The 27,169-nt window shown below is 43.9% G+C and overlaps 1 protein-coding gene across 18 annotated transcripts in view; it reads left to right on the top strand.

Annotated features, from left to right (window-relative positions):
- Positions 1-1,655: 1,655 nt before the first annotated feature.
- The window catches only part of TNC (tenascin C), a 92,217-nt gene continuing 66,703 nt past the window's right edge, over positions 1,656-27,169 (top strand). For 3 of the 18 annotated variants that reach the window (XM_035696778.2, XM_025432174.3, XM_035696777.2), the window contains exon 1: positions 1,658-1,895. The gene's annotated coding sequence lies outside the window, so the exon portion shown is untranslated. Of the gene's footprint in view, positions 1,896-27,169 lie in introns of all 18 variants that reach the window. The other 15 variants (XM_049116405.1, XM_049116406.1, XM_025432176.3 and 12 more) reach the window with 6 other exon arrangements.

Raw genomic sequence — 27,169 nt, 5'->3', positions numbered from 1 at the left:
AGGCATGGAAGCATTCGCTACTAGATGAAAGACACGGTCTCATGCTACTGCAGCATACTTTGGCTAAAACACAGAATTAAAAACTTCCAAAACAACCAACATTTGAATCAGCCAAAATGTCTAAAAGTTCAAACGAGCTGTTTTGTGACATGACTATTTATGGGCTTTCTTGCTGTCTGGGAGGGTCACGTAAGCAGAGAATCCTAGAATGCCAGAGCCATAAGCAACCGTGGGGATGACCTAACCTCATCCCACTTTTTCCAGATGGAGAAACTGAGGCCCACTGCGATAATAATGAGTATGGGAATTATATCATTCATTATTAAAAATAGGCAGATACTTGAAGCCTCCATTATTAGCAATGAATTTTTTAAAAACCCAAACCAAACCAAGGATCTCCACTTTAGCTCCTACGGAACAAAGAATTACAGTTTCCACATTCAGAGACAGCAGTGATCTTTGTACAAGCAGTGTTATAATTCAGTAGGGTGCAAAACACTGAAATACCCTCTGCCAATGTTCGTGGGCAATGCTGTGCAGTTGTAGGAAGAATGACGGAGTCCAGGGTTGTCATCTGAACGCTTCCCAGGTATACTCCCTAAGTGGACGTAACATTATTTCTCTGAACCTCGATTTCTTCATCTGTCTAATGGGCCCGACACCTGCGTGGTGTCCGCGGGCAGGTAACGGGACACCATCCCCGAAGTACCTTGCAGCGCACCTGATACAGACTTCCTAGGGGCGGGTCCAGGGGTGGCCTCAGGTCACAAGATGCCTCGTTTCCCATCGTGGTCACAAACTACGGTGTGCTGTGACCAGCTGACGGGGAGCGCCCTGTCCCAGCTGCTGCCCCCTCCTCAAAGCCTGCGTGTGCCCTGCGGCTGCTCAGCGCATGCTAACCACCGCACCACCGCACCACCGGGTGACTCAAAGCTTGGAAAGAATCCACAGCAGGCTGCAGAGCAAAGGCACAGCTTGTGTCTCAAAGATTGAGTTGTTACCTTTTTTTTTTTCTTTTTGCTGGGCACCTTGCTGCACCGGGGAGAAAAGTTTATAGAGAGCTTTCCCCAGAAGTGCTGCTTAGAAGACAGGCCCGGGCACAGGGGCTCTGGGGCTGCCCAGGGGAGCCTGGGGGCAGCTGGGCACGGCTCCCTCCCTCCCAGGCCGGCCGCCCCACCTGCTGGGAGCTAATCCTGGGTTCCGAAGGGCTTTATCTCCTCTTTCCAGGAACCGGGCTGGCCTGGCTGGCTTTCCGAGGTGCCCCTGAGCAGCTGCCGCCCAGAGCCCGGGCGAGCCCCGGGGCGCCCTTCCAGCCTTGCCTGAGCAGCAGAGCCCGGGCTGCGATCCTGCTCCCCCTTGCTCCTCCCGGGGCTTCGGTCTCACAATCAGAAAATCTGCTTGGGGAGCCGGGCAAAAATCACACCTAGCGAACAGCTGCTCTGGATGGGGGTGGGGGGGTGGAGAGAGAAGGGGAGGAGGCCGACGGAGGGAAGCTGGAATTCCTACTTTCGCCATAAATTGTATGCAAATGGGTTCCTTTCCTGGCAGGGAGCAGGGAGGGAGTGCGTCTTTCATGAGCTAACCCCGTTCCGCTGGGAGGGCTGTTCCTTTAATTCACCAACTGAAAAAGTAGGAAAGGATGTCTGGAGGCGAGGCGTCCCGTTACAGAGGAAGGAGCTGCTATATAAGCCAGCCAAAGCTGGCTGCGCTGGCCACAGCCTGCCTACTGTCACCGGCTCCGGCGCACACACGCCCGCCTCTCCTCGCCCAAGGACCCTGCGGCGCGGGGTGACCCTGGGGGCAGCGCACGTGGGAGCCCCGCTGCTCACATCCAGCTACTTCTTCCATGGAGCTGGTCCATTCAAGGATCTAGGTCTTTCCCGAACTCCGGAAAGGTAAGTGTGTTTCACCCCCATCACCTAAGATCCTTAGGGCGCACGGTTTGCATTCTTGGTACCAAAGGGCTTGTGGGGTCATAATAATTAGACAACTTTTGCTGTGTCTTCGCTGCTGCCAGAATGGGGTATTTGGGATGATGCACCTTGACTCTTCTCCTTGCCCCTTCCTGTCTTGTGGCTTTGGGGATGGGGTGGGGGGTTGTCTTAGTTCTAGGAACAGTCGCACCTGGAAGGAACTTTCTGTAAAGTTTATATCTCTGTGTTCTTCGCAGGAAAAGTAAGAATTTTCTCTTAACTGCCCCCCGCCCTGCCCCTGGCTGAGTCACCTGTGAATATTTTTGTTTGAGACTGAGAGTGGTAGGATGATGGGAAGGTGGAAACCGTTCATGCCTCACGCTGGGACAGGTTAGGGGCAGGTTGAGAGAGGATTACGCAGAGAACAATAAAATTGTATCTCCAAACAGTGCTCACCTCACAATTTACCAAAGCTTTGTATCCATCCCTTATTCCACAACACGCTCCCTGTGGCGAGACGCAGAAAGGGATGAGGGCTGGAGGACAGGAGGGAGGAGGTGACTGCTGGGGCCAGATGAGCAGCTGCGGAGGACAGGGTGGGAGGGGTGGGCACCAGCTGCCACTCTGGAGGGCGGGGGACTCCTGATTCGCTGATCCTTGGGCCGGGTAGGTGTGCATGTCTGGGGAGCTTGAGCCTCTCCTTCATCAGTGGGGACCCGGAGCTCGGGGTCTGACGATAGGGGGTCTGTCATTCTGGTGTCCCCACCACCACCATCGAGGACGTTACCCTGATAAGACTATGCAACCCCTATGAGCTTCGGTGTCCACTTCTCTCCGATGAGGACGACAACCTCGGTTGTCATTCCGAGGAGGAAACAGGGCACAAAGCATTTGGGAGAGCGAGTGCTCAGTAACCGGAAGTTCAGATAATCATTGTCACTATCAAACCCTGTCATCGACCTCCTCGGAAGTTATGAGAGGCATCTAGGCAGTCTGGGGCCGGTCCCCCTGTGCGCCTCACCCCTGCCCCCCAACCCCCTTCTCTTCATCTCCCCCATCTAAGGGTGTCTCGCTGGGCTGGCAGGTCGGAGGCTTGGCTGTATTTTCTAAGTAGGAGGCTGTTTGGCACAGGTCAGGGGAAAGGGAGCAGCCCGGGGCTGGATGTAAACGTTGAGTTCTGCGTCCAGAATGCACAAGGTTTCGGGCTGGGGCGTTTGCAGATTCATCGATGCTGCTGGTGGGGGGGAGGTTGCTCCTTGGCAATGCTTTCCGTCCAGAGTGAGAGCGGGACAGGGAGCCCCACTTGAAGAATGAATGCCTCTTTTTCATGTTTTGTGGACCTTCCCCCCCGTTTTTATGAAGCTTTCCCATATGTGCTTTAGAAATAATAAAACCCGCTGCCCACCCCCGCCAGCTTCCCGCCTTGCCTTCCATAAGCCCAACAGAGGACTGGGGGGAGGTTTGTCCGGCGCTAGAGAAACCGGGGGAAAGTTTGCTGGTGTCGTGTGCAGCTGAGCCCATTGCAGTGGACGTGATTGTGCCCTGAGCATACGTGTGATTCAGGTAGGTGACGGCGTCTGGGGGAAGAAACGCGTGCGCTCTATGAATATTCTCGGTTTTGCTCAGAACAGTGTCATTGGATAAAGGATTAAAAGGGGATATTACCAACTCTACAGTCTGGAAGGATTTTTTTTTTCTATGCCTTGTTTGAAAAACCTAGCTTCCCTATCTCATCTTCTACTAACTGACTCCTCTCCCCAGAGAAGTCACTGATCTCCCAGCCCTCGGTCTTGTTGTCTGTGCAAAGAGGATGACGATCTCTATCCCTCAGGGCTCTCGTGACATCCAAAGGAGATAATACAGGGCGGACTCAGTAGCTGACACATGGCAAGGGCTCCATAAATGGAGGTTTTTCTTGGTTTTCTTGCTTATCGATTTATAAGGACTTATCTGAAATTCGTGCTCTAAGACAGGGGTTTTCATATATTTAGCTGAAATATTCCTTGGATGAAATTGATGGCAGGCCTCCAATATGACAGGTAGATGTGGGGCTGCTTTGGTTGAAGTGGGGTGGAGGGTCTGAAACTCACCCCACTGTTCTCCACCCCCAGGGCATTTGCACAGGACCTTAAAGGACACAGAACACAGTTAAAAATCATGAAGCCGGGCAGTGCACATTCAGGCTGCGATTTTGCACCTCAGTGGGGATGTTTGCCCCTCCGTGTCCCTCCACCCGTAACAGGAGTCAGTGCAGTTCCCCAAGCAGTACAGTAGACAAGTACATGGGAAGTATGAAATGCTTAACGGAGGACGATTATTTTAATTAATTCTGATGATAAATAACAATACATGGAAAGCCTACTTTATTCTACAGCCCCCTTGTGTACATCACCTCACTAAATATCCACAATACGTCCCTGAGAAACGGACCATGCCTGGTGGTCAAAGACATAGGTTGAAGAGTAGAGAGGATGAATAATTTTTCTAGAGCCCTAGAACACAGAGTGATGGAGCCAGTTTTCAGCCCCAGGTCCCGATGATCCCCAAATCAGAAGCACACTTCCCTGTGTTCCTCCAGAATGCTGCTACTTCTTGCGCTTGCTGCCTTTAGAAGGGGAAAAGGAAAAATAACTCTGACTAACTCTACCCCTCCAGCCAGACTGTGGCCACCCATAAATACAGCAGTAGCCTGATCGTATAACCAGAATGGAATTTGGAAAGGGAATTCAAGCTGACAGAATGAAAAACACGTCCCCCCTTAATCCTACCCTTTCTGATGCTCACAGTGAACGAAGAACACCTAGTCCCTCCTTCCCCGGGATTTCCAGAGACACACGGTCGGTCGTGTTTTCTTACAGGGAAAAGTATCTAGCTGACGTAAAGTCCCCCCACGCTGAAGTCACGATAGTTTGAAAAAGTAGAAAGTAGGTAACGAACATTTAGCTCACTCCAAATCCATGGCTCCTCAGGGTGCTGATACACACACACACACACACACACACACACACACGGTGATCATCATGAAGAGCTACCCGTGTAGCACATGCGAGATAGCGGGGCCTGTTGTTTCTCATCTGATTCTTACTCCAACACGACAAGTTACAAATGGCCCCATTTTATGGACAAAGAACAAGAGCCCAAAGAAGCTAAGTGGCTCAATGAGGGCTTTCCATAAGTGAGGAGCAGGGGTTGGCTTTGAACCCAAACTTTCTGGCTTAAACTCTACTATTCTTTCCACTGTGCTGCGTTGCTTCCTGAAGGGCAGGGCTGACCTCATATCGAACCTTGAATGATCTCTTTCAGTGATCGGCCAGACGGTGGAGAAGCCCCCAACTGGCATTGGTGTCTATTGACTCTACAGAATAGCCCTGCCTAGATCATTTTTCGTGGTGCTCAGGAAAGGTCAGCTTATAGTGGCACAATTCTCTGCCTGGACACAGCAAAGTTCAAATTTCAGCCCCGAGAGGGAGAGAAGAATGACACTAAAGGTAGCCGTCAGGTCATTACTGTTGATTTTCATCCCAGGAAAGGAGGCACAGACTTTGCTGGGCTCTGCAGGTGGGAGCTCGGATGGGAAAAGCAGGACCGTACCTGTGTCCGCACCCTCTCTGAGAGCCAGGTGAACCAAGCACCTGGTTTATAAGGGTTGATGGGGGTGAGGGGGTACAGAGTGAATCAGGTTGCCCAGCCCTGGGGCAGCGAACCTCAGCGTGATCAGGAAATGATTGTAGGCTCCAAGCCACAAATTCCCCTGAAGTCTTAGACATGAGGGCTATGGTCCAGTCACTTCTCGCTTTGAGAAAATCACAGGGGATTCCCGTGAATCTAAACCCGGCCAGTTTGAACATCTTCAACATGTGGGAAACATGAGATGAAGGCTCTCTTCCAAGGTGGGGAAACCCCATCCAACTCCTGCCATCTCCAGGATTAATTCCATCCAAATAAAGGGCCGCAGTGGCCTGACCTACCACCAAGGGGCTGTGCATACCTTGTGACTCCTTGGTAGAGAAGAAGAGTCTGTGTGCCTCCCTGACTTTAACCCTGGTGACCAGACTTTTATTTCAGTAATGCCCTTAAGTCTAGAATTGTTTGTCCTGTTTCCTTCTCCCTCGTCTCGTATTTCTAGCCTCTATCCAGCAACAACCTAATTCAGCACTATCATTGTATCGCTTGACCCTCCATCAAGAAATCAAAGCAAACTGCCCACGCTGAAAGCAGATTGTGTGAGGAAAACCCCTTCCATATTCACCATATTCATTTCTAGTCTATTTGTGGATGGAAGTGAAAAAAAAAAAAAAACATGCCGACTTGTCTCTGATCTTTTGAAATTTCCTGAAATTCACAGGTTCTTAATTATGTAGCCAGAGTAACTCGAATAGTTTTGGTTGGTCCTTTAACAACCAAAGGTTGTTTGGTTGGCCTCCACCCCCACCCCCCTCCATGAGAAACCATCCTATGTCAAGAGCCAGAGAGATTTGGTAAGCTCTGAAAGTCAACATCTTTCCTTCAGGACTAGCTACTGCTTCACTCTTGCCCTGGAGGCAGTGAGTTGGCTGCTATGAACTTCTGCGTAAACAGGTCCAAAAAGTTCTTCTAGCAACGGTGTTGGGGTGATTGTAATAGCTAACATTTCCCAACAACTCTACAGGCATTTTGCCTTCGAATTGTCAACCATCCAGCAAGTGTAACTGCCTCCCCTTCAAACACGGGGAATCTGAAGCTCAAAAAGTTTAAGTAGCTTCCCCAAGACCACCCAGATAGTAAATACTGGAGCCAAAGCCCAAACCCAGTTCATGGGCCTGAACATGTGGTTCTAACCATTAGGATAGACGCTCGGCGCCTTAATTGTATTTGTCTTCTGACAACAGAGAGGTCTGGACATCACAAAGCTAGGAAAGAGTCAAAAGCTCATCTTTCAGACCCCAGTGCTCTCTTCCACAGAGCAGCCACTGGTAATATCTCTGACTTGCTCCTCCTGATTTCACTTCCTGTGGAAACTGTAATTAAATAATTAGTGTGTAGTGGCTAATGTAATGTGTTCCCTCTACTGGGCTCTAGGCAGCCCAGGGTGAAGCCTGGTCCACACCCCGGGCCCCTCACCAGCCTGAGACCCAAAGCGTGTACACAGACTAAGCAAGTGCTGCCTGACGAAGCCATGCTTGCCCCACAGGCTGGCTCAAATACCCGAATTCCGAATTCCTACAGAACTTTCTGCTTCCCCCACTGATATCTGTGTATCATAAATACTTAGATAATCACCCCCCACCCCACCGCACCTAACTGCACATCCCTGAGGTCAAGGTCATCCGTGAGGCAGGAACTATGTCTCACTGGTGTTCATTTTCCCCAAAGCCTAGCCAGCTGCTGACAGGTGCCAGGCCCTCAGTAGGTTATTGTTGGAGATCCTCTCTGCCGTTCCAAAGGAAATGGAACAATAGCACAGCACTGCCTTGCTTCTGAATTGTGTCTCATGGTTTTTGAAGCATCTTCATAACCTGAATCAATTTTTCTCAAAGTAGGATACACATAAATCAGTAAATGTATAAAATAGCTTTTCTATGCCTCACTCTCAGATGGTCCCAGCAATTATAGATAACCTTACAGGTAAGTAAAAAGAGGCCTAGAAAAGCTGTCATTTGCACAAAGTGCAAAGTGATGTCACTCGCGACTCCCGCAGCTATGCTCCTTTCACTGTGCCACTGAGCACTCAGGTCTTATTCCCATTTCTCAGATAAGACGGTTCAAGGCAGCAAGCAGGCTGCTTTCTAGAGGAATATTTCATTTTTGAAGGGTTGTTCAGAAGAGAGGGCAACGTCTAACCGAGAAATAATTGGCAGTAGTATCCCCCCTTTCAGGCAAGGGTCTACTTTGGTGGGGTAGCAGAACTCAAATTTTATCACCTAGGGACATTTTCAGGGACAAAACCATACTTGATAGAAAGAAACATGGCAGGGACTGAATATTGAGTGCAAGTCAGTATATTTTTGTTGAGGACTCTAAGGCTACAAATGGAGTATAAAGAAGTCCTGGCTAATAACTGTGTGCTGGGGAACTTTGCTGTAGGCATGGGGTGCATTATGGACACATGCAGCCTCACTGCAGAAAGTGACGCACCACAGCCAGAACAAGAGAGCCTGAAGCAGCACTGGACACTCTACCAGCCAGAGACTCTCCGAAATACTGCATCCAGGGTAGGCACCAAGATACAAAATAACCACCACAGCAGCAATAATAATAGAGCCTGTGAGTACATCCAGACAAGGAAGCCATGACTTTCCACCTAGGAAAGAAACAGTCTGGGAGAGGCAGACCTAAGGAGCAGGAGAAAACGCACCTGCTGGGGAGCTCCGGGAAGTGAAGATGAGCTCATGCCAGGCCCTTGCACTTTTAGTGCTGTCCCCAAGGGAAGCTTGGGTGGCTTCTCTCTGGGAAATGGATGGCCTGGGTCCTGGGATAGTCACACCGAGGAAGCTGGATGCAGAGACGTCAGAGTAGAGTGCTCTAAATTATAGGTAGTTTGTTAAAAAAATTTTTTTTGTTAGAACCTGTAGAATATTGGAATTAAAAGGGTTCATCGGCAGCCTCTAAGCCACAGGTTTGGAGACAGGATTCGAAAGACTCCTCCAAGGTGATTTGGGGACTGCCATGGAGAGATGGTGAGGCCAAGCAGGGGCTCCATTCAATCTTACTTTAATTTAAGCCCCTTCACTTGTATCTGTTTTGTGCACAGAGCTTCCTTATGAAATGTCATTTGGTGAAAGAGTTCTGTGGCAAAAAATAAATAAATAAATTTAAAGTTTTTTGTAAATTGCTGGCCTGGTTTAACTTCCCTCATTTGGAAGATGGTGAAACTGAGACTCAGAGGAGGGAAAAGTCCTTCTAAGATCCCACGCCAGTTGGCAACAGGGTCAGGACTCAGTCTGAGGTCTTCTGACTCTTGCTCTTGGAAGCCAGAGACTATATAAAAAAAAAAAAAAAAAAAAAAAGAGTCAGAGTTAATATATTATTTACAAATGAAAAATTAGTAGAGTCTTATTCTCTGAACAGCTTTAGCACACATGGGGTGAAGCAAGAGTGCACTGTATTTGTTATCTCTTGCTGCATAACAAATTGCCATGAAATTTGGTGATTTAAAATAACACCCAATTTGTTATCTTACAATTTGTGTAGGTTAGGAATCTGAGCATAACTTAGCTGGATGTTCAGCTTCATGGTCTCTCATGAGGCTACACTCACAATGTTGGCCAGAATTGGGGTCTCATCCGAAGGTTCAACTGGGGAATTATTAGCTTCCAAGCTCACTGATGTGGTTGTTGGCTACATTCAGTTTCTTGAGGTCTATTGACCCAAGGCCACCCTCAGTTCCTTGCCACATGGAATTCTCCGACATGACCATTTGTTTCATCAAAGCCAACGGGGGGGGGGGGGAGGGGGGCAGTCTGCAAGCAAATAGACATCACAGTCTTGCACAGCTTAATTGTGGAAGTGATACCCATCACCTTAGCCATATTTTGTCGGTTAAAAATAAGCCACTAGGCCATCCCACACTCAAGGAAAGGGAATTGCATAAAGGTGTGAATAGCAGGGGCATATCATTGGGGCCTCTCTTAGAGCTTCTCTGCCACCCCAGTGCTCCAATGTCACCTATTTCTGACAACTTCTTAACAATAACAAGTTCACCCAACCCACCTACACTTCTGTTGATGAGCAATCAATAATTATGGCAGCCACTAGAGTGGGCTGTATCTTATTTAAGCTTTCCATTCATTTATAAAGGGGAGCCAGATGTTTTGCATTAGATGTACTAGTTCATTGGGGAGACATAATTCCTCTTGAATATCTCAGGACAAGGCCTTCCAAGGCAATGACTTCAAATGTATTTCACTCAAAGGCAAGGTATTCAAAGTGACAAAAACTGAAACTCAACCTATTCCTCTCTTAGCAGTTATAATGAAGATTAAAAATTTAGGATTAATTATTGCTCCCTTTCCACTTTTTCCTTACTAAGCCACCATATTTCAAATCTTGTAAATTCTTTTGCCTTAATAAGTAAATCAGTTCATTGTCTTCCACCCCTCCTTCATCATCCCAGTTCAGGTCATGCATCTCACAGATGGACCATAGCAATAGTTTCTCCATTGGCTCCCATCCCACCAGGCTTTCCTTTCAATCTATCCCTCAACTGGGGTTGTAGGTAAACAATCCCAGGCTTAAATATTTGCAAATGATGCTCTTCTAGCCACAGGAAAAAATCATATCTCCAGCCTGACTTTTCAAATTCTTTCATGGTTTTCTTCCAGCCTCCAAACAGGTCTTGTACTTCAGCTGTAATCCATGCTCTCAGCACCATCTATTTCATGCTTTTTGTGCCCTGGCAAATGCCACTCCCCCTTTCCTAGAATATCCTTCCCTATGTTTTTCATCTACTCATAATCTCCTTTTAAAATTCAGTTCAGGAACCACCTGCCTCCTCTGGGTAGATGAGATGTTTTTTTTATTGTCAATCCATTCTACCCTATATCTTTTTCTGTCATCAACCTTATCATCCTGCAACTGCCGGTCTGCTCAGAGATCAACTCCTTCTGTCAATGAAGTTCTTGAAAAGATAATTTGTATCTGGTTCATCTGAAGTTGAGCACAATTGGAATAAAATTAATCTTTAACCACAGACAAGAGTCCTTACTGTGTCCCAGATTTGGGCTTCTTCCTCACCAGAGTTTATTCAGAAAGCTTAGAACTTGAAGTTGTTTTCATGCCTTGCCCTCTGGGCTCTCTACTGTGCAGAGTGATGTCATAACATATCACAGGAGGAAGCCAGCCCTGTTCTGGGACAGGAAACTATCTTAGGACTCATTCTTCAAGGAATGCCCTTGCTTTCAGAGGAAGCTTCTGGAATCAAAGCATGCCCTGCCTGGGATTTGAAAAAACCAGTACCAAGGACAGAGGAGGCCTGTAGGGGAATTCGAGACTGAGTCACAAGAGATCCTAGTATCTGGAGGTTATGACAAGGATCAATCTACAACCAGTGGGAGGAAGGGAAGGATTCAAGGGAGGGGTGGAGACAAAGAGCTCTCTATCTTAGGACATGGAGAAATTCACAGTGCAGGGGGAAGATTGCTTAATGGTAAAAGTATGGTTTTGCCATTAGCGCTGGGTTCAAGTGCTTGCTCTTTTCTTATCAACGTGATGTTGGCCATGTTAGCTTCTCTACTTAACTTCTCTAACCCTCATTTTCATCCATAGTAAAGGCAAAATAGTAGCACCTACTCCAGAAGGTTATCGTGATGATTAAATGGCATAAGGGTGAGTGCACTGCTTAGCACAGAACTGACACTCAGATATAAATGTTATATTGTCGTTGTTGCTACCTGTTGTTGAAATGGTCATGGGTAATAAGGCTCCATTAGAGAAGTGGTTCCCAAAACTGTGGCCTGTGAAGCAGCATTCTCATGAGATGCAACTGAAAAGGTGTTCTGTGGCCAAAGGGTTTTAGGAGACCCTTGGCATTGTGTCCTGTTCTTGGGAATTCTTAGCTCATATTCAATACATGGTTCCAAAGATGGAGATACAGTAGGTAAGAGGATGTGCATGATCCTTTTAAGCTCCTCATGGAGCTTACATTATGGTGGAAGAAGGTAGATAATTACAAGGAATCAAATAAACGTGAGTACAATTTCAGGCAAGTATTTGCTAAGAAGAAACATAAAACACAGTAAGGGAACAAACAATGAGGTGGTGCTGAATAGGGTGATCTTTTTTTTAATTTTTTAAATTTATTTATTCATAGAGACACAGAGAGAGAGAGAGAGAGAGAGAGAGAGAGAAGAGAGAGAGAGAGAGAGAGAGAGAGGCAGAGACACAGGCAGAGGGAGAAGCAGTCTCCATGCAGGAAGCCCGATGTGGGACTGGATCCCAGGTCTCCAGGATCACACCCTGGGCTGCAGGCGGCGCTAAACCGCTGCGCCACCAGGGCTGCCCAGGGTGATCTTTTAAATAGGGTGAGACATAGAGATGACAGTTAAGCAGGGAGCAGAATAAAATAGGAAAATGAGCTCTGTAGATAGTGGGTAGGAGTGAGATTTTATTCTGAGTGTAATTAGAAGCCAATGGGAAATCTGGGGGAGAAGAGTACATGATCTAAGAAATCCTATAGCAATTAATCTATTCAGCTTTGTTTAACCCAGTATCACTCCCCAAGTTATTTGACCCCAGATGCCATTTTCCACAGGACATGTACCTAAAAACATCTTGGCATGTAATATGGTAAATTCTTCACTAGAGCACAAGGCTTCATAGATTTTTAAAAGGACTATAAATTTGCTCTCACTCATCTAGACCTATAGTAAAAAGCCCAGCAAACCACTTGGTCTGAAATAAGCATGCCTGGAGCAAAAAAAAAAACCTAGTTTTAGAGGTAAAGAAAAGCAGGGTGTCACCCTAATTAGCAACTCTTTTTGGCTGAGATGATCAATGAGCGCAGCCAGGCTTCAACAGACTCTGGAATCCCATCTCAGGCCAAAGGAAACTTGCCAACATCTGCCTAAAAGCTAATAAGTGTTTGCAAACAGTACACCTTGGCTTAAGCATTCTCCAGAGGGGAAGTGTATAAAACTTGAGGTCCGGCCAGAGGCTCCAAGAGAAAGACAGAGGTCAAATATTTCAGTGCTTAAACACAGACAGCCACCAGATTGCTGTTAAAGATCTAGGAAATGGAAGGTGAAGGTGTCTGCTTGGGCTCTAATCGCTCTCTTCATTGCGCAGTGCTAATTTACATTTTCACCTTGTATGAACTGCAGGAGGTAGCTTGATGAATCTGCCCAGGGTAGTAGTTGAGAGCATGCATTTTAGAGTCGCAGGCTAGGGTCCAAATGCTGACTGCCCCTCTAAAGCAGTCATTGAATCTCCCTGAGTCTCAATTTAACTTCCAGATAATACGTATCTCAACAGGTTGTCATGACAAATGATGAGATAAATGATACATGTATAAAAAGCATCTAGCATAAGGCCTGGCACACAGTGGGTATATAGTAGGCTCTCAACAAAATGGTAGTTTTTTTCTTGTCCATTTCAGTCTGTATTTGGTTTTACTACTATATTCCAGCAAAGTTCAGGAAACCACCAGGTGACAGCCTATTTTTATAAATAAAGTTTTATTGAAACACAGACATGTTCATTCATTCATGCCATGACTATGGCTACTTTCTCGGTAATTGTAGAGTTGAATCTTTGTGACATAGATCATCTAGTTGCAAAACCTAAAATATTTACTGTCTGGTCATTTAGAAATAAATTTATTGGCTCCTGCCAGTGTGTTAAATTTAGATACATAATTTCCAATCACCACAACCTAGCAAGGTATAAAATATTATACTTACATATATGAAGAGATTGAAGCAGAAATAAAGGCTTATCTGGTAAGTCCTCCTCCCAAAACATGATGTTGAAAGAAGTGTCAAAGAATGACAGAAGAGTTACACATTTGTATGATTCATCCTTGATTTCTCCAGAACCATCTCTGCCTTTTATCTTTCTCAGGCTAAATTTCTTGACTTTCCTGCGATATGCTGAATTAAATGTTGCTGTCCAGAATGGGTCCTCCTGCCTTTTCCGTATATTTTTGTTTGTTCATATAAGTCCATTCTCTCAAGAATGAAAGTTGTAATTTCTAGACCCTCTGACACTCATGCCTTAACTGAAACCATACTCTTTTTCTTTTCTTTTCTTTTTTTTTTTGGTTGTACATAGCATGAGGGCCAGTTTTCCAGAAAGGAGAGATTCATTAAGCTCCTCTGTCTGCTACTTCTCACTTTATCTTCCTCTCACTTACTCACTTTCTCTCCAGGCCAGACTCAAAGAGAGTAAGCTGTTTCCGGAGGCTTTAAAGATTTGCCTGAGACATGGATATTACAGTGCATTTGGCTCTGTGCCTCCCCTCAAGTACAAAACTATACATAAAATGTCTATGTGCACTCCAGCTCCCCAGCCCCACCCTCCCAAGGGGCCTCATTTTAGGGATCCAACATTTCTACCTGTATCAGTGATACTAGGTGTTCTTCTGATATTTATCGCATACATATTAATTGCTTAAACTGAAAAATGAATCTTGTTTAAAAAGATAACTTGGGGGAACCCTGGGTGGGGCAGCGGTTGAGCGCCTGCCTTTGGCCCAGGGCGCGATCCTGGAGACCCGGGATCAAATCCCACGTCGGGCTCCCAGTGCATGGAGCCTGCTTCTCCCTCTGCCTATGTCTCTGCCTCTCTCTCTCTCTCTGTGACTATCATAAATAAATAAAAATTAAAAAAAAAAGATAACTTTGTGTAGCAGAAAGAGCATAAGATTTGGAATTATAGGACTGAGTTCTTAATTCTGAAACCTTCAGCTCTCTTAACAGTAAAATACGAATAGCACTTCCTCACTCATAAGGTTGCCATCACAGTTAAACAGCATGTGGAGGGGGCAGCTGGGTGGTACAGTAAGTTAAGTATCCAATGCTTGGTTTCAGCTTGGGTCATGACCTCTGGATCGTGAGATTGCTGAGTGCTTAGTGCTCTTATTGCTGCTCAGTGCTGAGTCTGCTTGGGACTCTCTCTCCCTCTCCTTCTGTCCTTCCTGCTCATGTTCTCAATCTCTCTCAAATAAATAAATAATCTTTAAAACAACAACAGAAAAAAAAAAACCCACCAAAAACAGCATCTGTATAGCTCCAGGCACAGAATACATGTGACACTATCTATCTCACCCATGCTTTACATTGGAAGAGTCTCCATCCATGAGCTCCTCACTCAGAGGTTGGCCATGGTCGGATGTAATCATTACTCCCATCTAATGTGTAAGGAAATGGAAAGAGGAGGTTGTAGATTTGTTCCAAATCTGCACTTTCCCCATTGTGTGCCACCAAACCTAATCCCGCGATGTACTTAAACACAAAATAATCAAGTAGGTTTGGAAAATACTATAAACTCTCCCAGTCTTGGAGAGTTCCGATGAACACAAACCCATTAAAGACACTGAAATAAACAAAGCTGTATAATTTGTTTGGTTTAAAAATAGCATTTTCCAAACATGTTTAACTAAGAAATCTTTTCTTCCTTTGCATTAATACCTGCTAACATGTTGTAGATTACACTTTACAAAATGCTGTCGAAAGTTATACAGTTAATTAACCCAAGTCAGAGGTTAGAAATATCTCTACTTTTCAGTCTCAGGTACAGCTTCCCCTACTCTCTCTGGAAGTCATAAAGGTCTTTCATTGCCAGTGGTTGCTCTGGACCCTGACCACCAGGTCCTTTTGAAGTCTGCCTTTTTACTTTTGTTGTGCAAATCACACTTTGATATCAGTCACGGATGGCACCAAAGCTGAGGGTTAGGACCTGGCTCTCTGACATGTGAGTTAGTCTATCTGAATTAAATCCCTGCTGCCCCTTTCTAGCTGGGTGAGCTGAAGCTCTGTGAGCCTCAGTTTCCTTATCTCTAAACTAAAAAAAAAAAAAAAAAAAAAAAAAAAAATAATAATAATAATAATAATAATAATAAAGGTAGGTACTTCATAGGTCTTGGAGAGGATTCAATGAAATAACCCATGTAAGACATGTAACACAATTCTTGGCACAGATGTGTTCAATCAACATTAGCTGTTATTGAGGCATTGAAATGGCCCCATTTGAGAAAGAGAAAGCAGACAATGAAAGTATGTTTCCTTGCACGGTATCACACAAATTAATTGCTGTAGCAGTATTAGTTTTCCCTGAGAGTCCAGTTTCCTGCTTCCAATCTTAGAAGCATAATTTCATTTCAGGAGTCAACTACTATCAAAGTGTATTCAACTTTATTGCCCTTGATTCATACAGGCTTTTATATCGTCAGAGGCTCCATCTGGCTCCCTCTGAATCAGGCCTCAAACAGCATTCCATTCATTTGAATATCAGCACATTGACTTGGAAAAGATTTCCAAAGACATCTAGCCTTGCTATGCCAAATATTTGGCACACATATCAACACTCCCTCACTTCGGTACCCATGGCATTCATTGCTAACCCATCATAGCACTTTCCCCCCTTGAGTCCAAACGAGGCCATGGAATCTTTCTCAACATGGTGCCAGATGGCCATATCAGCTCACTGAGGTTGACACGTAAACTGAAGCTCATTTGCCATCCCAAACCAATTCAACTTCTCAGTCAATGAATGTTTGAACCACTTTTACAATATTACTGTCTATTTTTTTAATATGTCCGATGTTGTGGAGATCTCTATAAGAGAAGCCACAGAGGAAGAGGAGAGAAAAGCAGAATGGATACTAACATTTGGATAGCGTTTATAACTCTATTATCCCATTCACTGTCTCCAACAACCCTGGAAAGATCCTTGTTTTAGAGCTAAAGAAGCCATAATTCAGAAAAGTTATAGGATTTAGTCCAAGGCTCCCCAGCAGGTAAGTAGAGTTTGATCTCCAGGCTTTCTGCTCTAAAGGCCCTATTATTCCCTATCCCATCACAGTGCATCCTTAAGAATTTTCAGGCTTTCAAGGCTACATCTCTGGCACTGGGCAGCTAACAGCAGTTTCACAGAGGTCACCATGTCACAGAGCCCTTTCTAGAAGGTCTCTTATTTAACATTGAGGTAAAAGTCAGTCTGTAACCCATCCTTGCTAGACAAATATCTAATCTCTTGACTTTGGCTCAAGAGCTCAAGAACCTAATTCCAGTACTTACAAAAGAGTCAACTAGATTTCCTAAAATTCTGCATGAACACCAGAGGAGGTCATTGTACCCTTAGGAAATGAACTAAAATTTACATTTGAAACAATTTTCCAGAATTTTATAGGAACCTATATAGTTGCCACTTGGTCAGACCCCCTTTTTATTTTCCTTTCTGTGTAGGCAAGAAAGAGGAGCGAGAAAGCAAGTGCTCTGCAGAAATTTTATTTCAAAAATTGAAACCAGACCACACCAGGGCAGTTTATGGTCTGAATGTATCAATGGATCTAGTCATATTTCATCTGAGCTTTTCTTAGGTATACTAAACCACAAATATGAATCTCATTATTGTGTCTGGATGGAAATATTTTATGGATTAAGATTTGTGAGCTTAATTTGGTTAGTAATGAAACCTGTGTTGGGGGATGGGAAGGAGGAAGCCACAAAGTACCACCAGTGCTTCAGGCAAACAACTAAAGAAAGAAACAGTATTGGGGGGGGTTGGGGAGTTGTCCTTAATATTGCTACCTGACATGGATCTAAAATGAAATCCAAATCTAAGTTCAGCAGAAAATATTGCCAAATTAGCGATGGATCACAAGTCCCTAGAACCAAAGAGTCAAGGACTGGGGACATACACTGTTGCTTATTTGATAAGAGAGTGATGGGACCTGCCCAAGGACCCACAGTGAGTGAGTGGTTGGCAGGACTGTACCTCAAAGCTCATCTTCTATCCCTTCAACCTGCTGCATTCCCCACCACACAGTCTCAGAACGGTCTCAAATCTCTGGAAACCGAAAAATAAGTAGTGAAAATTCAAAATTCCAAACGAGAGACCTAAATTTAACCATCAACAAATACTGCAGTGAAATGGGAAGAATTGCTGACTAATAACCCAGGAGGCTTCATTCACATTGAAACTAGAATTTTACACTGAGTATATCACAGGCCTGGTTGAGTTCACCTCCTGCCAAAGGTCTGGTTGAGTTTACTTTGATCATATGGAAAGTCTATCTCAAAGTGGACAGTACTGGGCTCTCAGGAGCCTTTGAGGTATTGACTAGAATCTCATGGGAAGGAGCCCAGTGTGTCTTGGCACTCTTGCAACCCCTGTGCTTAGTGTGGTATCTGGCATTTAGTATGTACTCACTGAATAGCCAAGTGAAAAAAAAAATGAACTAATTCTGGGAATTTAGCTATGATGAATTCCTTGATACATCTTGTCTTAGAAGAGATCACAGGAGAACTCATTACATGAGAGCCATCAGTAAAATAAGAGTATTAGTTCATTCAGTTGTCTCATGAATATGAGCCCCTGCTACGTGTAAGTTCAAATCAAGAAATATATCCAGCTTTATTTCATGTAAATATAAAGATATTGTGCCTTCAGTATGTTGGAGACACTGAGCTTAATAAATAAATAAATAAATAAATAAATAAATAAATAAATAAATAAATCTTAAAAAAAAAAAAGATGAATGACTCAGATGTCAACCACAAGCAGTTCCTGCCCTCATGGAGCTGATAGATTGCATACATTCTGACTCCTTACAGTCCAACATAAATACAAGATAGAATTGGCTTATACTTTAAAAGAGGGACATATACATACATAATAAAATCACCCCAAAATCAATTTTAGAATGATACATGATGGAAATCATACCAAATCAAGAACTCAGAGAATTCAGAGGGAAAAAATTACCAGGCGTTTGAGAGTAATCAAAACAGAGCTTGGGACTGGTCTTGAACCATAACGTTCTTCCTTGGCCCTCCAGCACAAAAGGCTGTAGAAGATCAGGTTCAGGGCATTTACTTTGGACTCAGATGGACTTGTGTTCAAATTCTGACTCCACTACTTAATAAATGTCTGAACTTACATAAGCTATATAATTATTTTCTAAAAAATAAAATAAAATAATTATTTTCTGCCTCGGTTTCCTCATCTTCAAAATGAGAATAAAGATACCACCTCATATCATTTTGTGAAAAATTAAAATTGGAAACGCAAGATGCTTACTGGCAAAGTACACAGTGAATGGTCGTAGATGACACTTTCATTAGTTTTATCATCACTGTTATGATTTCAATCTCTTCCTTATCTTCCAAGGCCTTTTCAATCAATATTTGGTTGTTCTAAGTATTTCCCCCTCCAGGAAGCCCTCTGGGAACTTTCTATGCTCAGAATGACACTTTCTTCAATTCCTTCATTCAGACCAGCGCTGCTATTGAACCTTGCTATGTATGTTCTAGCTTCTGACATTTCTGGAAACAGAAAATAAGTCCTTCTTCTGCTTAGTATCCCTAGCACTCAGCATGCTGTGCAGCCCATAGAAAGTAAACAAGAAGTGGCCCTTAAAAGAATCTTACCATTTATACTCTTGCCATCAGCTTAAGAGTAAGTGCCACTTTCCCAATCTGCAGTAAGAATATCACAACTATTAAATCCATAGTTCATGGACTTAAAATCAACTGCATTTATGGGCACCTGGGTGGCTCAGTCAGTTGAGCTTCTAGCTCTTGATTTCAACTCAGGTCATGATCTCAGGGTTGTAAGATTAAGGCTCGGATCCGTCTGTTGATGGTCATGGAGCCTACTTGAGGTTCTCTCTCTCCCTCCCTCTCCTACCCCTCCCCACACAGTCTCTCTTTCTCTCTAAAAAAATAAAAATAAAAATAAAATAAAATGCATTTGAAGGACATTTCCTTCTAGAAGGAAATTGTAAGCTTGATGATTAGAACATGCTGATCTTCTTCATTGCTATTTCAACGTTTGGCAGATGGCAGGTATTTAACAAATATGTTCTGAAAAGATGGATAGCTGGATGGATGGGTGGATGGATGGATGGATGAATGGATGGGTGGGTGGGTGGAGAACTGAAGAAATCTTACAGGACCAAGAATGCTAGAAATCTCTTAACACAGAGTTTCTCCAAGATACTGCTGCTGATACTTCTCTCTGGGAATCTTTACAATGACCTCATACTAAGAATTACTAGAAGCCTCTTCTATGCACTTATTTTTGAAGGGCTCTCAGTAGCCTCGGGGAAGAGATAAACCTCAATCGAATGCAATGACCAAGAGGGAGGATCTCTGGGTTTTAATGTCAACTTTACCACGAATTAGCTACCGACCTTCTGTGGTGTTTCAGCTCAGTAATTCCCTTTCATGGCAGGCACTACCTCTACTTACTCAGACGGGGCTGCCTGGAGCGAGGTATTCGTAACACTTCTGAAGTGGGGCTCCAAAGAAAAGGATAGGTGTGGATTAGCAATGCCTGCCACGTATACTAGAAGGAGGTGTGTTGGTGCACAGATTTGCCACCTCTGGACTCAGTGATCCTCCACAGTTGCTTCTAAGGCCTGCTCAACTCTGATTTCTCTGTATCATCTCATGGCTGTTTGTGTCTATGGAAAGTGCTGAGAAGCTGAGCCAAACGTTTCCCGTCAGGAGCAATGTCTTAAAAGACTAAACCACAAGCAGCCTCTTCTGGAGAAATCTCTGGCAGAGCATCATGGACAACCATCCCAGTAGCAGCACTGCCTCTTGGCCAGGGTACTGACCTCCCAGAAAAGAGCTCCACCCTAGGCTCACTGATTTGCTTTTCTTGCTACTGAATGAGAATACACCAGGAGGAAAACCAGGGCCGTAGCCTCAGCCTCCTCACTCCCCTATGAATTTCATAGTATCCCCGTCACTTAACAAACTGAAGCACTAACAATGATACATTTCCAAGGAAAAAGCACCAGTGGACAAGAGGGGACGCTCCCATATTCCCTTATGAATCTCTCATCGGTCAGAGACTAGCCTTCTGCTAACTGCCCTCTCTAAACGAAGGACACAAACCATCACACAATAACAAGACACACAGATTACTGAGGTCTCTCCCCTGTTAGGCACTGTCCTAAATATTCTCATAATAATGAAATGGCATAATTATCACTTAATCTCATTTTCTCCCACTTGCAGTGGAAAGCACTTTATTGCCGGGTTGCTATTAGTGTCACTGTTTTGCAGACAAGAAAGTTGAGGCCCAGAGAGGCAATGCTACATATCCAAGGTCATAGATACTAGATGGAACCATATGAAGTTGCCTTCTATCTAACGATTTTCGACCTACACAACTGGCAGTTCCGTAGGGGTCCAACTGACAGCAAGCGGCAGAACCAGGGTTCAATAGTATTTGACTGATTCTAGAACAGATCTTTTCAAACACTGTGCAGATTCTCCCTGGATAATTGTCCTAATTTTAGCGTTTATCATTCTTCCCTGTAATGATCTGTTGACATGTCTGCTTCCTTTACTGGACCATGAACTCAATGAGAGCAAGAATTATCCATCATGGGTCTCTGAGATACCTTAATGTCCCTTGGGCTATCTTAGCCTTCATTCAATTCATCTCTGTTGAATGCAAGAATGAGTAATTTTTCAAATGAATTAATTCTCAGGCCTCTGGGATGATGGCTGGCCCCAGTAGCATCCGAATTGGGCACCAATGAAGCCACCAAGCTACATGAATGGATAAATGCTTTTCAATGCCAGGATTCAAACACCTAGGGCTTAGAGGTGCTTTGGTTTGGCAGTCAGAGTTCTCTTAATTCTTTTAAGACAGGTTGTGCTGGCCTCACTCAACTGTAAGGATCAGATGTCCTCGGAAAAAATCCACACTTAAGGCTGTTTCCTGGCTCCTCTCTCTTCCTGACACATTCCAAGAAGGAATTTATGGGTGTTGGGAAGGACAAGGGGTGAAGAATTTCTAGAACCTTTAAGAATGCCCATGTAAGCACCTCCGTGCTTAAATGACTGTGTGCGATAAAATTCTCTTGCCTGTAAGCAAGAAGAAAAATTTGGTGTGAGCTGCCTCTTGTGTTGCCAAAATACAGTGGAAAGAGATTCATCGGCATTTCTAAACAGTAGGAATCCTCCTCGCTGCCCCCAACCTAGGATATTTCATGTGCGTGCCTCAGTCAACAAGATAGATATATTCTGGGAGCCACTAAAAATGAAGTCATAAGTAACTAATTCTGAAATATGATTCTAACCAGTTGGAAATTTTATCTTTATCTAAAAATGAAATTGTTTATTCTCCAGCTGTGACCAGGAAAAAATTCAAAGATTGTTGATTCCTTCATCCAGCAAAGGTCTTTGTCCTATGGGGAAGAGCTTAAAAATAACCGATAGTTTATGTCATGCTGCTTCCAAAAGGTTAGCTACCAAACAGCATTTCTTGGGGTTGGGGTCAGGGCAGATCTGATAAACAGACAAGAGGCACCTTAAAGTATGAAATTATTAACCAGAAAGTCCTTAGGATATGGCTGCCATGATCCTGACCCTGCTTCCCTCACCTGTTAAACGAAGGGTTGCCTCAGAGTAATGTTCTGAATAAAAATCTATAATGCCAAGGCCTGGAAAATGAAGGTCTGGAAAATGATCCTACATTGGCAACATCTAGTTCCAAAGAAGATGAACCAAGAACTAATTTTTATCTAGCAACAGTAATGAAGTCCTAACATTTTAAGGCCCTCCCCCACTTAAAAAAAAAAAAAAAAAAGGCGTCAGGACCATTATTTTTATCTTTTGAAACTTGGAAGGGGGACCCATAAATATGCCAGGTATTTGGAGACCAGGGACTAAAGACAAAATCCCATGTTCTATGTAGGCCTCTCCACAGAGGACACTGAGCAGTTAGACACCTATCCTTAGAGAGCTACAACCATTGCTTACTGGGCTCGGTGCCAGCCGTTCTCGTTGGCCTTTCATGTATTCCTTTTCCTCACTATGGCTCTACCAACTCTGGACACCTCACTATGGCTCTACCACTCTTGGACACCGCAGTAGGCCTCTTTAGTATTCCACCCACATCACCCTACCTCTGCCTCTAGCAGAGAGCCACAAAGGGGAGCATTTGTCATCTTCTTTATTCTTATCAGTCATGCATTCCAAGTCCCTTGATTCTCTCTGGTCCCTTTCTAGGCTTCCACAGGCTTTGAAGGTGGCCCACCCACTGCCGTCGTATCCCTCTGCTTTTCAAAACTGCCATCCATCTTTCAGGTCCATCTCAAATGGCACCTTTCAACGTGTTTTTCTTAAGCCCGCCAAAAGAATGCAGCCTCCCTCCACTTTATAGACTGAGACTCCCTCCACATGCATAGACTGAGGTTAGCCAATCTCTCTTGTTATCTATTATATTATTATTATTATTATTATTATTATTATTATTATTATTATTGATGTATCTCACTGGTTCTCCCATCTCTTGTAGATGCAGTTTTCTTTCTGATCCATTCTCTATTTGATCAGTGTTATAGCTTCTATTATTAGCCACCATATATAAAGCACCTACTGTATGCCAGACACTATGCTAGTAGCTTAACATATATCTCACTTCATTCCATTCTTCCAAAGCACCATGACATAGACATATGTATAGCCATGTAGGGAATCACATGGTAAGTGAGACTTAGGGGGTAGTGAACGGCCGTGAGAAGCCCCTACTAAGTGGAAGAGCTGGTTTCTAATTTAGATCGGTTTCTCTCTGAAGACCAGGCTCTTTCTCCCACACCCAGCTGCTTCACCAACCATAGAATGGTTTATATTGCTGAAGTAAATGGACTGAGTCCTCTCAAAAACTCAAGCAGAGTAGTATAGGGTCAACAGAAAGAGAACCATAACTTATCTTTGACGAGTTCTACTAGCTTGCAAGAGAAGGGTGGAGCAGAGCAGGACAAGATGTTAGGCATGGCCAGAGTGGTCCCTGGAGTAGTTTATCTTTGGTTTGATTTAAGAAGAAGAAACTCACAGAGAACTTGAGGTTCTAAAGTATGCAGATAGAGAAGAAGAAAGAAAGAAGAAAGAAAAAGAAGGAAGGAAGGAAGGAAGAAAGAAAGAAGAAAGAAAGAAAGAAAGAAAGAAAGAAAGAAAGAAAGAAAGAAAGGAAGAAAGGAAGAAAGAAAGAAAGAAAATTTCTTATCCCAAGGGTAGGATGGAGGATAGAGGGATAGAGGAGAAAGATACTGGTCTGGGGCGAGGTGCATGTCTCTTCAGATTTGAAGAGGACAATAGCCAGAAAGACCATTCTCACTTGTATCTGGATATGTCTGAATATGTAAGGTCCAAAAACATAATGGAAATTACACTGCACATGCCTATTTGCTTAGTTTAGCTGAGTTACCACACAGACGCCATCTTCTCATGCTAGTCTCCTGGCACCTGTGCCTGAGGTACTCACCCATTTTCATTAGACAGGATACTTAGCAACATCATACAGATTCTCTGAGCTTCAGCTTCCTTGTCTGCACCACGGGTTTAACATCACCAAGCGGTGAAAATTAACAAGGCAGGAAACCACAAATGTTGGAGAGGATGTGGACAAAGGGGAACCCTCCTGCACTGTTGGTGGGAATGTGAACTGGTGCAGCCACTCTGGGAAACTGTGTGGAGGTTCCTCAAAGAGTTAAAAATAGACCTGCTCTACGACCCAGCAATTGCCCTGCTGGGGATTTACCCCAAAGATTCAGATGCAATGAAACGCCAGGACACCTGCACCCCGATGTTGATAGCAGCAATGTCCACAATAGCCAAACTGTGGAAGGAGCCTCGGTGTCCATCGAAAGATGAATGGATCAAGAAGATGTGGTCTATGTATACAATGGAATATTCCTCAGCCATTAGAAACAACAAATACCCACCATTTGCTTCGACGTGGATGGAACTGGAGGGTATCATGCTGAGTGAAATAAGTCAGTTGGAGAAGGACAAACATTATACGGTCTCACTCATTTGGGGAATATAAAAATTAGTGAAAGGGAATAAAGGGAAAGGGAAAGGAGAGAAAATGAGTGAAAATATCAGTGAGGGTGACAAAACATGAGAGACACCTAACTCTGGGAAACGAACAAGGGGTACTGGAAAGGGAGGTGGGTGGGGGGTTGGGGTGACTGGGTGATGGGCACTGAGAGGGGCACTTGATGGGATGAGCACTGGGTGTTATGCTATAGGTTGGCAAATTGAACTCCAATAAAAAAAAAATTAAAAAATCACCAAGCAGCCCTCTAAACCAATCCTGCTCAATAGAGCTTCCTGCGACAATGGAACTGTTCTTTATCCACTGATGTTATAGTCCCTGGCCGCATGCCACTATAAAACACGTGGGTGATGAGTATTACCACGGAGAATGGAAATTTTAATTATGTTTCATTTTAATTCATTTTAATTTTAGCAACCACCTTTGACTAGTGGCTGCCATATTGGACACAGCAACTCTAGATCAATTAATTCCACGTTTTCTACCTCTTCTTGAACCTTCTATCTCATGGGGAAATGCTTATGGTATTTTTTTCGCTCCCGATTAGTTTTTGTTTTGAGAAATTAATAAGGAGGGAGGGATCTAAAGGGTCTCATAAAAATAAAGCACAGCAGTTCATTTGGACCTGAAAATTGGTTTTGGTAAAAATACAAAGCAAAGTCTCATCTGTGCATGTACTTTTCTGCACTCAGAATATATGCTTAGACAGGATGAAGAGCAGGGCAACATGCAAAGTTTGGAAATAGCCCATTTGTCCCAAATGTGTAACCCCAACAATCTACGTATTGAGCTGTGTCTCTTCCTGCTGTTCTCCTTTGCAAACACTAATACTCACTAGATCCTTTAATCTTGTTGTAAAATGTAGGTAGACCTGGATCTACATCTGCATCTGTATCTTCCAGAGCCTATTTGTCTGGGAACTCTGAAAGAGAAATCTCTACTTCGCAGCAGAACTCTTATCCTTGCTTTAAAAACAGATCTGCATACGCCAAGGTAGATTTCAAGAGTTGGGAGAAAGAAAATTCCAGGCAAAATATTCACTGAAGATCATACTTTTCACCACAAAAGCTTCTCTTTGATGAGCTCTTGTTGCTGACAAAGGATGTCATGCACTTTTCACAACAAATCTCTCCTGAGAATCCCTGTATCACATTCAAATGATGATGTGTCTCTGGTTTAGGATACTAGGTAATATTTTACCCAAGAAAGAGAAAGTTGAACAGTGACTGGAACCCAAGATAGTTTGTCTACGGAAGTTGTGTTTTTCCACACTAGTCTACATTCCAGTGCCTTGGACCGTGCTATAGTTTCTCAAAGAAGCCCTTTCTGCTGGAGAGTTCCAAGTAGAAAAATATTTCTCCGGTTGTGCTGAAATTTGCCTTCTTGTAACCTACCCCCCTCCCCATCCCCAACATCAACATGCATCAGCGCTTGTTCTGTCCTTTGAGAGGACAAGGGACCAGCCAGTTCTGGCTTCCCTAGGATATTTACACGGCCATCCTGTCCCTCTCAACCCTGGCTTTTGCAACTACAGGATAAACACACACGGTCCACACTCATTCCTCCTACAAGATATTTTCCAGACCTTCTATCACCTGATCACTTCCTATAAAGATAAGAATCTGTTTGTGCTTTTTTAAAGAGTCTTTATAGAGTAAGTCGTTCATTCTGAAATTTTAAAAGCCCTACCACCAGAACATGACCCTTCATATCTGACCTAAAGATCGCAAACTACAATCTAAAGTAATTACCCCTAGTTCTATCCTCAAAGGAGACATTAAACAGCCAGTTGTCTGCGTGAGAATATTTTACATTTTTAAAGGTTATTATTTGCTCATTATCTTTTTCCTCTCTGGCATAAATATTTCCAGCTCTAGAAAATTTATCTTTATAAAGTTTACCTCCTCCCCCATCAGCAATTTCTACAGTGCCTCTTTCATCTATATCCAGGTTGCTACAGAGCTTAGGACAGGACTCAATGTGGAGGTCAAGCTCAAGCTTAAGCAGAGAGAAACTATTGACCTGGGCTCATGCTTCATTTTGTTCCTGGTTGTGCAACACAATAGCAGCTACTCTCTAATGAGCGCCTACTATGGGCCCTACCCCATGCTGGGCGCTTTCTGTACTGATTTCTAATCCATAATTCCCCTTGGAAAGGCTTCAACTCACATTTACAAATAAGGTCATGGTTAGAGAGGATAAGTAGCTTGTCAAAGTCACAGAGCTAGTGAGTGGCATTGAACCCAGGTGTGCGTAGCTCCAAAGCCCGGGCACTTTCCTCTGTGCTGAAGATGTAATGGGTCTTTTCCAAAGGGCAAAAAATATCCACCTGCCCTCAGACCACCCTGAGCCAATGGGAAATACACAACCCGCAAGAAACACATTTCCTTCCTCCAAACAATGCAGCGTTTGGCTGTGCCAGGGCACGTCTCTTAAATACACAGTGAAAAATCCTCACTCAACCCATACTCTGGTCATTATTACCCTAGACTCATTGCCTCAGAGTCTCAACCAGCAACTCTAATGGCCTTTTAGATGGAAATTTAAGTCATTTAGCAACACACAAAAAAGTGTTGGATAGAAGTCCAAAAGCATTTCAGGCTTGGCCTGTGGCCCTTCCTCATAAAAAAAAAAAAAAAAAAAAAAGAAAAAAAGAAAAAGCTAAGAATTGATGGGAAGAGGGTGGAAGGAAGGACTTTGCCTTTTTGGAAGGCAAAGAGAGTTAAAGTGATTGGAATAGAGTGTGCAATTAATGA

This window comes from Canis lupus, chromosome 11 (assembly GCF_003254725.2).
Source record: "Canis lupus dingo isolate Sandy chromosome 11, ASM325472v2, whole genome shotgun sequence".
Taxonomy (NCBI): domain Eukaryota; kingdom Metazoa; phylum Chordata; class Mammalia; order Carnivora; family Canidae; genus Canis; species Canis lupus.
Note: the sequence above shows the minus strand (reverse complement) of the source record. Positions and strands in the feature narration are given on the sequence as shown.